At 47.0% G+C, this 12,026-nt stretch overlaps 1 protein-coding gene and 1 long non-coding RNA gene across 3 annotated transcripts in view; one reads left to right on the top strand and one right to left on the bottom strand.

Moving 5' to 3' along the window:
* LOC102961648 (transmembrane protein 132B) overlaps nt 1-12,026 on the top strand; it is a 326,995-nt gene that overhangs the window by 175,873 nt on the left and 139,096 nt on the right. The gene's annotated exons all lie outside the window — the stretch shown is intronic.
* Nucleotides 6,046-8,585, bottom strand: LOC122232504. Its single transcript, XR_006209823.1, has 3 exons — nt 8,456-8,585; nt 6,280-6,320; nt 6,046-6,203 (listed from the first exon to the last, which is right to left on the bottom strand). It is a non-coding gene; the product is annotated as an uncharacterized LOC122232504 (long non-coding RNA).

The following is a 12,026-nucleotide window of genomic DNA, read 5'->3' as shown; positions in this document are numbered from 1 at the left end:
TTTCCTTTTTATTTTCTTATCAATGCAAGAACAAATGTTTTAGATTTTAATGAAGTACAGTATATCAATTTTTGATTTTATGGGTCATGATATTTATGTCCTATCAATTTTTTTTCCCTACCTGAATTCCTAAGGATTTTATACCGTATTTCCTCGTAGGGGTTTTGTACTCACAGTTCTAAAATGCTTAGGCCTAGGGGTGCCTGGGTGGCTCAGCCGGTTAAGCGTCCAACTTCAGCTCAAGTCATGATCTCATGGCTTGTGGGTTCAAGGCCCACACTGGACTCTGTGCAGACAGCTCGGAGCCTGGAGCCTGCTTCAGATTCTGTGTCTCCCTCTCTCTCTGTCCTTCCCCTGCTTGCTCTCTGCCACTCTCTCTCTCTGTCTCTCAAAAATAAATAAACATTAAAAATTTTTAAAAATGTTTAGGACTAGAATTCATCAGAGTTTATTTTTGCAAATGGCATGAGGGTAAAGGTCCAGCTTCTTTTCTTTTTCTTTTGGTCTCTCTTTTCTATTTTTCCCTTACTTTCCCCTTATTTCCTACCATTGATTTTTTTTGCCATTTGTTGAAAAAATTCTTTCCTTATTGAAGTACCTTGATACTTTTCTTGAAAATCAACTGACTATATATTTTTTTCCAGTCTATTTCTGGACTCTCTCTTTTGTGCCATGTAGCTACATGTCTATTTGTCCACATTATTTTAATTATCTTGAATCCAGATAGTATAAGCTCTTCGGTTTCATCTTCTGTCTCAAAATTGTTCTGCTGTTCAAAGTCTTTTGAATTTCAGTTTAAGTTTTGGAATTGGTTTATCAGTTTATACAAAAAAAGCCTACTGGGATTTTTGACTAAGATCACATCAAATCTGTAGATCAATTTGGGAGAGAATTAACATACGTTTTAACAATATTGAGTGTTATGATCCTGAAGAACCATTAATTTATTTAGGTCTTATATATATTTTTCTCATCAGTATTTTATAGTTTATAGCATGCAGATATTGCAAATATTTTGTTGCATTTATTCCTAAGTATGTTTTGATGCTACTGCCAATGCTATTCTTATTTAAAATTTTAATTTAGAAATGCAATTTTTTTATATTGACATTATATTCTGTGGCTTTACTAATCTCACTTAGCTGTCCTAATAACTTTTTTTGATAGTTTGCTTAGAGCTTTCTATTTAACCATCAATTATGTTACCTGTTAATGAAGACAGTTTACCTCTTTTCTAATTTGAATACCTATTATTTTGTTTTCTTACCTTATTAATTTTTTAAACATTTTTTAATGTTTATTTTTGAAGGAGACAGAGACAGAGTGTGAGTGGGGGAGGGGCAGAAGAGAAGAAGACACAGAATCTGAAGCAGGCTCTAGGCTCTGAGCCGGCAGCACAGAGTCCGATGCAGGGCTTAGACTCATGAGCTGTGAGATCATGACATGAGCCAAAGTCAGAACTTAACTGACTGAGCTACCCAAGCACCCCTTCACACCTTATTATTGAGAACACCAGTACAATGTTGTTTAGAAATGGTGACTTCGGGGGTGCCTTGGTGGCTCAGTCGGTTAAGCGTCCAACTTTGGCTCAGGTCATGATCTCGCAGTTTGTGGGTTTGAGCCCCATGTCAGGCTCTGTGCTGATAGCTCAGGGCCTGGAGCCTGCTTCGGATTCTGTGTCTCCTTCTCTGTTCCTCCCCTGCTCATGCTCTGTCTCTCTCTCTCTCTCTAAAATAAATAAAGATTAAAAATTAAAAAAAGAAAAGAAAGAAATGGTGACTTTGGATAACCTTCCCTTCTACCTGATCTTATGGAGGAAGCACTCAAATCTTTCATTATTATATATATTATTAGCTGTAGCCTTTTGGGTGTTTGTGTGGATATGTTTTATGAGATTGAGAGAGTTTTGTTGTATTTCTTCTTTGCTGAGAGGATATATTGTGTTGAATTGTGTCAAGCAAACTATTTCTCCATCTGTTGAAATCATCATATATTTTCTTTTTAAACTTATTACTAGGGTGAAGTATGTTGATTGATTTTCATATGTTAAATCATAGAGAGCAAGGGAATACACAGGCTTGAGGGCGAGCAAACAACAATGTAAATGATAAAGCAGATAGGGTAAAATGTTAGTAGGCAAATCTGGGTGTTTTTCATAATATTCTTATTCTAGCAAGTTTTCTGTAAATTTGAAGTTATTTTCAAAATATTAAAAATTTTTTTAAGTTTATTTATTTTTGAGAGAGAGATGGAGAGAGCAAGTAGGGGAGGGTCGGGGGAGGGGGGAGAGAGAGAGAGAGAGAGAGAGAGAGAGAGAGAGAGAGAGAGAGAGAAGGAAAGAGAGAATCCCAGGCAGGCTCCACACTGTCAGCACAGAGCCCACCTTGGCGCTCGAACTCACAAGCCATGAGACCATGAACTGAGCCGAAACCAAGAGTCAGACACTTAACTGACTGAGCTGCCCAGGCGCCCCTAGATATTAAAAAATAAATCTAAGACTGTGACTGAGAATTGCAACATCACATGCCCGTGCAGGTGCATTTTTGTAGTCTGTTCTTTTGAATATTCATGTTTTGACAGTTCCTACTGGGTTGTCTCCTCATGTGTCTGGTTATTTTTTGTTATATACCAGACATTGTGTTTTCAGAACTGTGTGCAAAAATGATTGGAGTCCTTCGATGAATTTACCTTTCTCCAAGAGGGTTTATGTTTGCTTTTGTAGGTGGCTAGGAGCACTAGCATTCTAGGACACCAGAGAAAACTCAGATCACCTTGATACGTACACTTTCAGGGACTGACATGATTTGAAATCAAACTGAGTGGCGGCCCATTTTTGGTTCTGTATCATTCCCATGATATGGCCCTGGGCGTTCCCAAACAAATTTAAATGTGTGTGTGTGTGGTGTGTGTGTGTGTGTGTGTGTGTGTGTGTGTCTTCAGTGTGTGTCCACAGCCCTATAAGGTGTCAAAAGCTATCATCCTCTCAGCCGCCCCCTCTGATACTCACAAATGTCATTGAGGGAATGAAACCTCCAATCCCTGGCCTCTGTCATCTCTTGCATTCTGGTTCACTAATTCTTCATGTTTTGTTCTTTCACTTTTTTGGGTTTCCTTCAGTATATCATCCTTACATTTCGATCAGCTTTTCTTGTTGTCATCTGTGGGAGGGCTGGTTGGGATTATCCAGGCAACCATTCCGGAAGGCAATGGTTGTCCATCTCGGTTGTTTCAACTGCTATAAAAGAGTCAATGATAGGGGTAGATTATGGCTTATGTAGCCATTCCTGCATCAATGGACACTGAATTTGTTTACAAATTTTTATTGTTTCCAATAATGGTGGGTTCATTGCAGTCGCACATGTCTCTTGTGAACATTTGTACGTACTTTTCTAGAAGGGTTTCCAGTCACGGGGTTTGCATATTCAGAACATTTTGAAGCAGCCAGTTGCTTTATGAGATGGCTGTACAAATCCAGTAATGTGTGACAGCTTTCATTTCCCTGCATTCTCCTCAGTGCTTGATATTATAAAACCTTTTGAATGTCGTCACTTTGGGGAGTGACAGTATCTTCTTATCGTTCTGATTTTTCATTTCAGTGATGGCTGGCGATGTCAAATATCTTTTTCTGTGTTTATTGGCCATTTGCATGTCCTTTTCTGTGCAATCCCTTTTCATATTATTTGGCTATGAGCTTATCTTTATTGATTTGTGGGTGTCCATCATCATGTATTTTGGATGTTAGGTCTTTACTTATGGACCAGATATTGTCTCTAATTTGTCTCATCCATTCATTTTTTTATGGAATCTTTTGTCTCACATATGTTTAAAATTTTATGGTGCTCACACTATCAATCTTCTGTTCTGTGACTGTGTAGTTTATCTCTCTCACCAAAATCTTTAAAAAAAATTTTTTTTACATTTATTTATTTTTGAGAGACAGAGAGAGACAGAGTACAAGTGGGGGAGGGGCAGAGACAGAATGAGACACAGAACCCAAAGCAGGCTCTGGGCTCTGAGCTGTCAGCACAGAGCCCGACGCGGGGCTCGAACTCACAAACTGTTGAGATCATGACCTGAGCCGAAGTTGGACACCCAATCGATTGAGCCACCCAGGTCCCCCTCTCTCACCAAAATCTTAAACCTTGTCTCCTATATTCTTCCTAATAATTCTATTCAATTTTTGCATGTCAGCGCCTTACAGCCCAACATTAAAAAATGTTTTTTTGCTCATTCACATACTTTGAGTTTTTGCTGCTTGCATTTTACTTTCAGATTTCATGGTATCGCTTTTAAATGAGAGCATTTGGTGACCTTTTCGTAGACTATAAAAGTTGCTGCTTTTTCCCATCACACTTCTTTTTCCTAGGTTTTTTTTTTCTTTTTCCTAACGATGACAAGAAGCTTCAGTATGAAATGAGGCAGAACCCTGGGTCGAGCATCAGGGGGAAAAGAGATCAGAATTTTGGCTGCCACCCGGCTTTCTGTGTGTCTGTCTAGGCACAGACATTTTGTCCCTTTGAGCCTCAATATCCTGTCTCTCAAAATGAGAGCATTAATCTGCAAACTCCAGGGGCGCCTGAGTGGCTCAGTCGGTTAAGTGTCCGACTCTTGGTTTCGGCTCAGGCCATGATCTCATGGTTCAGGAGTTTGAGCCCCACATCCGGCCCTGTGCTGACAGCAGGGAGCCTGCTTGGGATTCTCTCTCCATCACTCTCTGCCTCTCCCCCACTCATGCTCGCTCTCTCAAAAATAAACAGACATTTAAAAAAATTGGCAAGCTCCAAATTCTTTTCCAGCCCTCATATTTTTATAATTCTATCTTGATGAAATTTAATCTTTTAAAAGATGTGTATTGTTGTTGCTCGAGACCTTTGACCTGAAAGTAAATTTTACATTGAAAACCAGGGCGGGGGGAAATCACTGAAAAGCTTCTCTCGCAGAGTTATTTCCCAAATGTGATATACAGTATATTAGGCTGTTTGGAGGCCTTCCGCAAAACAACATAAAGGACAGGGGACCAAGTACATTTGGAAAATACCTCTTGTTGCCTGCCGTATTCAGATTCAACTCTTGGAGATTGCAAATGCACGTTCGTTTCTTAAACTCTGCCAGTGCGTGGGGGCAGGTGACTGTCACCGGGCCCCGGAGAATGCTGGAATTCTCAGCCTGTGCGTGCCAACCCCTGCTTGTCTCTGTGCCTCGGCCAATCACACTGCCCTTCTGGGTTGTCCCTGTCTTGTTAATTACTGTTTGGGCAGCTGGTCCTAATCCCCCAGCCTAGGAACAGGGCCAGGCCCAACAGAAGACATCTCTTGTCTTTGCTGAATTTACTATTGTTTTGCTTCTGCACATGGCTCTGGAGAGCTGAATGGAGCTTTCAAGTAGGGCTCGTTTGAACAGAGACTTTTGGGTTCTGGCTTGGACCCACCTCTGCCGATGCTGCCCTGTTGTGAATGCCAAATTTCCGTTTTCAGGAACAGGCAGCAAAGTTATCATTATGGCAACTTCACAGCCCCAAAGCACCGCAGCCTAACTTTGCTCCGGCATCGAAAACAAAACGAGACGCGTAAAGTAAGATGCTGGCATTGAATTCCTTGCCTTCTCTCCTCAGTTTTCCGCCGGGAACCCCTTCATGGTGGCAGGTGGTGCAGAAGGTGCCTGTGTCAACCAGGAGTGTGTGAGTGTGTGTGTGTGAGTGTGTGTGTGTGAGTGTGTGTGTGGGGGGGCGTCTCTGGTTTTTCCCAGCAGCCCGCTGGATGTGAAGGTGATGGAGTGAGGACTCCGTCTGTTCTGAAACCAAGGGCTAGCAGTTTGGCCTCCCAGCAATCGAAGGGCTTTCAGATAGGCATTTCCAAAGACAGAGCTGTGACAGCAAACATCTTGCTTAACGCTTCAAAGAGAAAACATTTCTGTCATCCAGAAATCTGCTTATTTATCTCTCAGGGAAACATTTATAAATACAGTTTTAAGGAGACAGAAAGCATTCCATTCTGGGTGATCTTGTGAAACTCCTCAGCGTGTTTACTTCCCGCTTGAACACTTTCCTGTTGCCTTTGCCGCTGCTTCTCTTTAGCGAGTGGATGCGGGGCCTTCCTGACGCCGATTTTCGATCCCGGTGGAAACTGAACTATCTCTAGGTGAAGTGGCGAACGCTGTGAAGGCCGGGCACCGATGCTGCTTTCTTTTTTTCCCCCTCTGTGAAGCTAATAAGGAAACTTTAAATGTAGAACTTAAAATGAGTCTGCACTGAATCGGACTCATTAAAAACGTAAAATATACCTCGCCGTCCAACGCCCTCCAGCAACTTGAACAGAAGTGCTCTATGTATTAAAAGAAGAAATAAGCAGTTTGAGTTTTAATAGCCACAAACAGCCATTGAGGAGTCCGGGGAGTTCTGGAGGGATTCCTAATTGGGGGTGGGGGAGGGGGAGGGGGAGTCTGCCGTGGTACAGAGGCCACTGCACATTTCAGGAGTGGGGACAATGGGGTGGGAGGAAATGGAAGGGATGGGAGGAGCGGGAATAAAGCCCCTTCCAGGGGGAGAGAAGGGGAGGCGAGGAAGTGAGGAGCCGTCAAAAGCGAGTGGCGACCGCTCTCTTGGGAAAGGAGGGACTCGGTTCAGAGGCCAGAACAGAGCGCTGACAAGGATAAAGCCTGTCACGGAGGGACATTCGTGGGCATCCCCGCATGTACTTAGAAACTCAAGTAAATCAGATTTGAAATTCTGCCCAGCCTGGGAAGGCGCACAGAACTCTCCTAAAGGGTTTGAGGGAAATCTGCAAAGATGTGCTGGTGCCTGAAGGTTTGAATAAGAAAAAATACTAATCGAAGAAGGAAGAGTGTGTGTGTGTGTGTGTGCGTGTGTGTGTGTGTGTGTGTATTTTTTGGAGGGGTGTCCTTATTCTTTCTTTCTTTCTTTCTTTCTTTCTTTCTTTCTTTCTTTCTTTCTTTCTTTCTTTCTCTTTCTTTTTCTTTATTTGAGAGAGTGAGAATAAGAATCTTAAACAGGCTCCATGCTCAGCACAGAGACTGATGTGGGGCTCCACCCATGACCCTGGGATCATGACCTGAACTGAAATCAAGAGTCGGACGTGTGACCAACCCAGCCACCCAGGCGCCCCATATTCTTTCTTGACTGTTTTCTGAGTTTCCTGATTGCTTTCACAGATGGTTCTCCTGGGATGGATTGTTTTCAAGGGTTTACAGAATTCTTTTTTTTTTTTTTAAAGGGAGGGGGTCGCCTGGGTGGCTGAGTCAGGTGAGTGTCTGACTCTTGATTTCGGCTCAGGTCATGAGCTCACGGTTTGAAATTGAGCCCTACGTCGGGCTCTATGCTGGGCATAGAGCCTGCTTAGAATTCTCCCACCATCTCTCTCTCTCTCTTTCTCCCTCCCCTTCTGCCCTTCCCCTGCTCATGTGCACATGAGCACTCTCTCAAAAAAGAAAAACATCTCAAGCCCTTCCTGATCCCCATTAAAAAAAAAAAGGAAGGAATCTAAAAGTGTGTATGGTCACTGGTGAAGCTCCTCAATAATTTGATTACCACCTCCAGCCCCCTTGTGGTTGAGGAGAGCCACACGAAGATTTCTGGCCAGTGAGTCGTGAGTGGCAGCTGCATATAATTCACTTGGAATTTCGGGTCAGAGCATTTAGTTACTGCCGCAGAACTTTCTGGAACTCTTCCCCAGGTGATGGGTCCTGGAGTGAAATGACCTGCGGCAGACCAAGGATTGACACACGTGTTCTGGAAAGGGCTGGATAGTAAATAGTAAATAGTTCTGGCTACGTAGGCTTTGCACAGAAGCAGTAAGTGAGTGAGCAAGGCTGTGTGCCAGTAACCCTTCTGTCGTGAGAACAGGTGGCAGGCACGGTTTGGCCACCCATGGAGCGGGGCACCCAGATAATCCCTGCTCGATGTGCAGCATGGAAACAAACTTAGCTTTGAAGCGGTTCTCAGTTCCCGCGTGGTTTGTTGCCTCAGCAAACCCAGCCTAGCCAACTGATAGAAGGCGAAATGGGGCCGATTTCTGGTTGATCAAAATGAGACACTTTCCCGGGAAGATGGTCAGGATGAAACCCCAGACCATGTCAGTTATGGTCCCCAGCTGTGGGGTCCTAACTGCACACTTTTCTTTTCTTTAATGTTTATTTACTTTTGAAAGAGAGAGACAGAGTGTGAGCAGGGGAGGGGCAGAGAGAGAGGGAGACACAGAATCCGAAGCAGCCTCCGGACTCTGAGCTGGCCGCTCATAGCCTGATGTGGGGCTCAAACCCACAAACCGTGAGATCATGACCTGAGCTGAAGTCAGACGCTTAACCGACTGAGCCACCGAGGCGCCCCATAACTGTGCACTTTTCCGATGCCTCCTAAAACTGTGCCCAGGCAACAGCCTAAAGATGTCTCCTTGTGAGAGGATCCAAGAGCTGGGGTCTTAAAGGGCTGTGGAGGACTCACCTTATTACTGGGACCTGGTCTCTGGGACAGAGAGAGCATTCTCTTCTCTTCTGTCCTGCCCCACCCTCTGCCGCGGAGCTATCAGCTACCAGGGGAAGATGGAGGTAAAGGTTTTAGTGTGTTTTACAACCTGCCTTGTTAACATTCATTCCTCTGTGCACCGTCCCTGCCCCCGTGTCCTGTGCCTGGTGCAGCCGTGCTGTCCCCACTCCGCGTCATATCACGTCTATTCATGGGTCTCTCCCCCCAGATCACTCTGCCCTCCTGGGAAAGGACTGGTTCTTATTCATCTTTGTGTGCTCGGAGCCTGGCACATGGCAGGTGCTTGAGAAATTCTTTCAGATCCTATGTCTGAACTTTCTGGATTTTATTTATAATTTCTGTAGCAAGCCATGTATTTTCTAATTCCTCCTCAAAATCTCTGCTCTCGCAACCGAGAACCCCTCTCCAAAGCTGAATCTAGTCCACTTCCTTACAGTTGTCTCATTTTCCCCCTGCTGAGACACACACACACACACACACACACACACACACACACACACAGACACACACACGCCATCTGCACTGGGCCCGGGGCCCCCTCCCCGCCCCCCGCAGGCTCCGGGCTGGGCAGTCCTCTGCCCTTCTGAAGTTCATGAGCATTTTGTGGCTCAGAGGGGACTTTTGATTCTCTCACTTGCTTATAAAGCTGCACATACAGCAAGTGACAAAAAGCTGATCCCTGGGACTGGCGGCTGCGAAATGGGTCTTCAGCTGCTGCTTTCTCCTCTTCGTGTTCTCAGAGATTCATTAGTTCCTCCCTCAAGACTGCCTTTTTCCTCCTGATTTTGCTTGGCTTGAACGTTTTCTTTCCAGCTCGTGTTTGCCAATTTGGCTCTGCCATTTTGGGTTTGAATTGGGGCAGAGGATGAATTGGTCTCCTGTGCTCAGAGCTCGGAATAGGGGGTCCCCGATTTCTGTATTAATTACGGTTAGCTCTTGCTGCGCACGGGAGCACAATTCTGTTCAGCCAGTTGTGAGTGTTTAGTTTGGGTGGGGACCATCGCGGGAGCCGGGACGGAACAAAAGATAAAATGCAGTTCCTTCTCTCTGAGTTTCTACAACCGTCAGCCAGCCGCACAAGGTGTATGCAAGGGGAGGGCAAGAGAGACGAGGGAACAGGGGCTTTGTCCAGAGCATCGTGTCCACGACAGTGGACCCTCCAAGGGCTCCAGTGGGGCTCTCCAAGGGCAGGGCTGGGGGAAGAGCATCCTGGGGCAGAGGAAGGGGCGGAGCAAAGGCCCCCAGGTGTGCACACGCAGGTGACCGTGGTTCAAAGGCACGCAGATGTGTGTGTCCGGGTGAGCACGGTTAAGGGGCCCCCAGGTGTGCACGTGTAGGCACGTGCGATGGGACTAGCAGGAGCCGGGCTAGATTGGCAGGTGCAGACAAGTGGCCGAGTGTCCTCCTAATGGAGCAAAGCCAGCTTTGTGCACGGGCTGGGGGCAGGGGTTTGAGCGGCATGATGCGGTGTGTGTCTCAGGACAAACTCTGGGGTGGGGGTGTGAAGAAGGGGGCGGAGGCCTGTCATGAGGCAGTTTCAGTAAGATTCGCTGAGTGGGAGCGGGGAGGACAGAGATACAAGAGAGGAGTCTGGCCGGAACCAGCAGGACTCGGGGACAGATTCTCTGTGGGAGACAAGAAGGAGGTAGGAGGTGGAGGTGTCCCTGAGGCTTAAAATGTGGGCCGTGGGACGGGGCTCAGATAAAAGCCCTAGTTGGCGTGTGTTTATTTTAAAGTACAGCTCACGGCTGGTGTCCGCCCGATGGCGCTGGCTGGTCTGCCCTCCCTCTGCGAACAGGGAAACCTGGGCAAAAGACGGCTTATAGGTGTCACAAGTCTGGGATCCCGGAGGGGAGGAGGGGAGGGGGCTGCACCCCCCAGGAGGCCAGCGAGGGCCATTCAGGTGGGACCTTTCAGGGACTGGCGAGCCATGAGCCGCAGACACCCCACAGCTGCTTCAGGGCTGGTGACGGTCCAGTGGGGGGCCAGCTGGTGGAGACTGGGGTGCCACTGAGCCAAGAGGATGGACCCCTGGAGGTGAGGCCTGTGTTTAAGGGCTCGGCCGTCTTTGGTGCCCCCCTCCAAGGATGGCTGGGGCTGGGAATCCTGACAGAGATAAGTCCTGCCCTTGTCACACGGGGCAGCATCGCGGGGGTGACCTGTGGGGTCCTGAGGGTCAGAGGACAAACAAGAATAGAAGAAGGGGGTGTTGTGTTCACAAGAGCCACCCCGATGGGAAGAATGAGCCCTCTCGTTGCTCACCTGGTTGTCTTGGTTTTCTCTCCATGATACCCCTAATGACACAGATGAGGCAGTGAGGGTTCGAGAACGTTTAAATTTTCTGCGTGCCCGAAGACCACGTCGGCCACAGATATAGTAAGTATGTGGCCAAAGGCTCATGGTCGTCCTCACATGCAACTGACATCTTCTCAGGACCTCGCCATTTGGCCACCGCCCAGCCCCTTCCGGAACACCCCGTCAGTCTTGTCCCTGCGTGCAGCCCGCTAGGTCCCCTCAGCCTCGGTGCTAGTGACCCCTTCCATGGGGCCATCAGATGTGGTTTCGTTAACGGGGGGAGAGGCCACAGCTAGGAAGGCTGCCTCCCGGGTCCAGCATAGGGACCCTCGTCCCCTCTTGGGGAAACACCAACTTGTGGTGTCCTTGGCTCAAGTCCGTCTAGAGGCCACTTCTCTGCAGCCCCCTCCTGCTTGCCCGAGGGTCTCACTGACCAAGGCTCATCTTTCTAAAGCTCCTGAGAATGCATCTGAATCAAACCACGGACATCCCCTCTCCTCCAGTCCAGCCCATTTGCCCTCTTGGGCAGTTATTGTTAAGTGCTTCCCTCTTTTTGAGCAGTGAACATTCCATTGTTTCAGCCCACAAATAGCCCAGAGTCCAATGACTCAATAAAACCGAGTCCCTCGGAGTCCACCGGGGCCACCATCGCTGGTGCACGTCAGTGGTGCTGGGTCTGAAGAGAAACCACTTTGTTTGAAGACTGGCTGCCGGCTGCTCACTCACAAGGAAGGAGCTAGAAGTTTTTCACAAAATCTCATCTTGGCCGTTCTTCGTAATCTTTGAATTCTGCTCTTTCTGAAGACGGTGCAACATCATGTTTGTTTGTTTCTCCCTTGGCAAGTTTTTAAAGAGCTCTTTAAAATTCTGCGCCTCTCCGAGTGTTATTTTTGCCTGCCTATTTTCCCACGTCTCCTGTGTTTTCCGTGGCAAGGGGCGTGGGTCTCTTGAGTTACGAGTCTGTTCCTCGCCAAGGGCTTCCTCAACCATTGACTAATGAAGGCGACCAGGGAGGTGATCTTAGTGGGAACCAATTTCAAAAGTTACACCAGAAGGCTCACGGGGGGGAGGCATGGGCAGTATCCAAGGCAGTGAAAGTAAGACCTTCTTTAAATGGGGCTGTGGGGGGCGCCTGGGTGGTTCAGTGGGTGAAGCATTTGACCCTGGATTTCGGCTTAGGTCATGACCTCCCAGTTGGGGAGATCGAGCCCCGCGTGGGGCTCCACGCTGACAG

This window comes from Panthera tigris, chromosome D3, assembly GCF_018350195.1.
Source record: "Panthera tigris isolate Pti1 chromosome D3, P.tigris_Pti1_mat1.1, whole genome shotgun sequence".
Classification (NCBI taxonomy): Eukaryota; Metazoa; Chordata; class Mammalia; order Carnivora; family Felidae; genus Panthera; species Panthera tigris.
This window is presented reverse-complemented; position numbering and strand designations above follow the sequence as displayed.